Genomic DNA, 3,216 nt, shown 5'->3' on the forward strand with positions numbered 1-3,216 from the left:
ATATATCGTTACCGCACATGCTTCGAATTATATCGCGATATGAATTTTAGGCCACATCGCCCAGCCCTAGTGTGCATGTTATAGTAGTGCTGTAAGCTGAGAATAAATTGATTTGCAAGATCATTGTTCTAGTTTAGACATTTGTGTGTGTCACTGAATGAGCATATTAAACACACCACGTAACTTATTTTATAACTTTCCCTCACTTTCTGTCAGTAAATCTGCTGTGATGCATGTAAACCTTGCAATCGCTGACATGATAGCAGGACTAACATAGCAGCTGGGACAGAGTTGTGTGTCCAAAGGCATCTGTGTGAAGTAATTACCTGCCGTATTTGTAGCGGTGTGTGTCAGTCCCTGCAGACTGTGATGGCTCTGGGGCAGCTCATCCTACTGTTGCTCCCCTATAGTCTATGCACATGCACACGCTCCTGTGGAAACACACAGGCACACAGGATTAAAACCACCCTGACGCCAGAAAGAAGCATCTTATGAACGCGTCTGCCTCTCAAGACAAGTTGCCACACTTTCACACAAGCTGTTCGAGTGTGACGTGAACGTGCAACAGTCAACACATGTTCCGGATTTCATGTCTTACCATTAAAGATTGATGGCTTTCTCCCAGTTGGACTATCAAATCCAGAAAAGTTGTTCATTATAAAGCCCAGCTAAGCTAAGACTGTCTAACTGAATATTTCTGGTGAGTGCGCTGCCAGAAGCTCTTCTACTCATGCGAGCAAACTCCAGAAGTTTCTGAAAGGTTATCCCCTATCATCCTAGACGAGACTTGTTCTACAGCTGAGCGAGCAGCCCGCACTGTATACGTCAACTTTTCAAGCAGATACCTAAGAGAAGAAAAGGACGAAGAGCAGCAGGTTAGGTCAGGTTTTAAGAGGCTCACCCTTGATGTTCTGAGAGGCCAGGCCAACAGACAGAAGGCAACCGGGTGCCAGTTTAGTTTGGGACTCTGTGGGTAATGGAGTGCGAGGGGGCAGCGTGAGCACAGCACTCCAGAATGCCACCGATCGAGTTACAGAGTCAGTAAATATAGCAGCCGCCTATGACCTCCATGGGTCACTCAACACTCACTGGCATTCCACTTTGCTCTTAAAGGACTCCATGGGTATCTCTGAGTTTCTCAGTAACAGTAACTACATTTTATTTGTGTGTGTGTGTGTGTGTGTGTGTGTGTGTGTGTGTGTGCGTGTGCGTGTGTGTAGCAAGCTGTACACAGCCCCAGTAAATAGATGGCTCTTAAATAGTACCTAATAGAGGGAGACTGCTCAATATTTTTGATGGAGGCTGACAGCCACTCACTCTGGCCACATGTGACACTGGTATCCAGATAAGAAAAAGCTAATACGTGAGCAGCAGAGAGGACCAAATGAAGTGGAGTGTGTTGTAGTGTGTTGACGTACGTTTGCAGGACAATGGAAAAAGACAGACACGGCTCTGTGGTGGATGGGCTCTGTGAGGGGTGTAGCGTTACATGACACTGACACTGAGATGAGATGGCGCTGGTACCGGTGTTGCCAGGCTCGCTGCACTGCGGTGTGGGACTTAACGTGGCTTCTGAAGGGACCGATTTGATGCAAAATATGATGTAGGCGCATTTTAAATGCCGCTCATTAATAGTGGGGGATGACGTTATTCCGCGCGTGATTAGATAACCAGTCAGACCCCGGGAGCGTTGCTCGGTAATGGAATGGGAGGCTTGCGGTGCTGTCCGTGAAGGGGAAGGGGGTGGTGGGGTGTTTAGGGGCGATAGACAGACCGAAAACTTGTCATCCCCAGAGGAGGCGACGCACAAACTTAATACAGCGCGTATTAACTAACCTGGATACTGATTTCGTCTTTATATAAGCACGTGACCACGACGTATTGGTCAGTTAATTAGCTGTCTTGCTAGCTTACTCTAGTCAACAGTAACGGTGCAGTGTAGCCAAGACAGTAGCACTGTGTCAGAGTACCGCGTCAAACTGTACTGTGTAAGCATATTAGTGCAGCAAGCACGCAAATTTCACGTGTCATAACACAGTACTTCCAAACCTACTAGGGTAGTATTCTTCGCACACGTATATCCAAAAAAAAATTAAGACTTCGTTTGACGAACTTTTAGAGTTTGTTCGGGGTTATCAGCCTTGCAGCATAGCTTCGGGCAATGAGCATCCTTGTTCTAAAACTTGAAAATATACTAAAAAAAAAAGACAGCAGTTACACTATCACAACTGATACCGAATATTTAACCGCCACGCTGTTACTTCTAAAATGCGCTAGATTGTTTTTAGTGCCGTTTATATGTTAATTTCCCTCACAAAGCAAACTTAACATTCTCTGAGTTCGATGGGAGTTCGGTTTGTGCTTCTGTCCATACGAAAGAACAGCACCTATCAGGGTTATGGTGGTGTCAGGTAACTGCATACACTCACCCCGCAATTGGAGAACATCCCGATCCAAACGGGCAGGGAAGCGCCACTCAAAAGTACCTCTGTGGTCGCTTTTAGAGCATCACTATTAACATTAGACTGGAAGCTTGCCCTGCAGGCGATTTAATCAAGAGTACGCTGGTATTCAGCCATATCCTCCTTCCAGTGCAGTTGTAGAGTTTCAGCAACCAAGTAACGGTCCTTTTCGCTTTAACGGTGACGTCAGTCGGTCAACGAAGCTTTTTTCTGATTGGTTCATACCTCTATTTGAGCGTCACTAGCTAACGGAGTGAACCGCCTCCTACACCGTCGTCATGGCAATGAACGTAAACATCAGAGATTTCTTTCATTGAAAAAAATGCAATGTTCAAGCGCGTCGAAGAGAGCTGGCGATACCCGTGATTTAATCAAAAATTAAATGCTATTCGGATAGCTTTCCAGTAGGTTTTATTAGTATTACAAATAATAGTGAAAAATAGTATATTTAATTAGAATAGCTTGCGGGGAAAAAAGTCAAAGCCTACACAACAAGTTCATTATCTTAATGCAACTGAAGCCGTCACCTTATGATCAGAGCCCTTGAGTAAGTCAATGGCTCTGTCTATGATAGCTGAGATGTGTTATGTAAAAGTACCCAGGAAACTGCGGTCATTTCTTGTCTTTTCTTTTCATAATGAGTGGACACGTGCTACTTTTTATTGAGGGTATAGGGGGAATAATAATAATTGATTTAAGTACGTAAATTCCATAAGTACATACACACTTTAGTACCTACCTTGAAATGGAAAAA

At 44.6% G+C, this 3,216-nt stretch overlaps 1 protein-coding gene across 4 annotated transcripts in view; it reads right to left on the reverse strand.

Moving 5' to 3' along the window:
* Window positions 1–2,686, reverse strand: part of usp2a (ubiquitin specific peptidase 2a) — a 46,947-nt gene extending 44,261 nt beyond the window's left edge. The window contains exons 1-3 of one of the 4 annotated variants that reach the window (XM_085184756.1): window positions 2,430–2,686; window positions 599–845; window positions 327–431 (exon numbers count right to left, since the gene is read on the reverse strand). The gene's annotated coding sequence lies outside the window, so the exon portion shown is untranslated. Of the gene's footprint in view, window positions 1–326; window positions 432–598; window positions 1,194–2,429 lie in introns of those variants that run through there. The other 3 variants (XM_085184757.1, XM_085184758.1, XM_085184755.1) reach the window with 3 other exon arrangements.
* Between the last annotated feature and the right edge of the window lie 530 nt (window positions 2,687–3,216).

The sequence above is a fragment of the Neolamprologus multifasciatus genome, chromosome 14 (assembly GCF_963576455.1).
Source record: "Neolamprologus multifasciatus chromosome 14, fNeoMul1.2, whole genome shotgun sequence".
NCBI classification, from domain to species: domain Eukaryota; kingdom Metazoa; phylum Chordata; class Actinopteri; order Cichliformes; family Cichlidae; genus Neolamprologus; species Neolamprologus multifasciatus.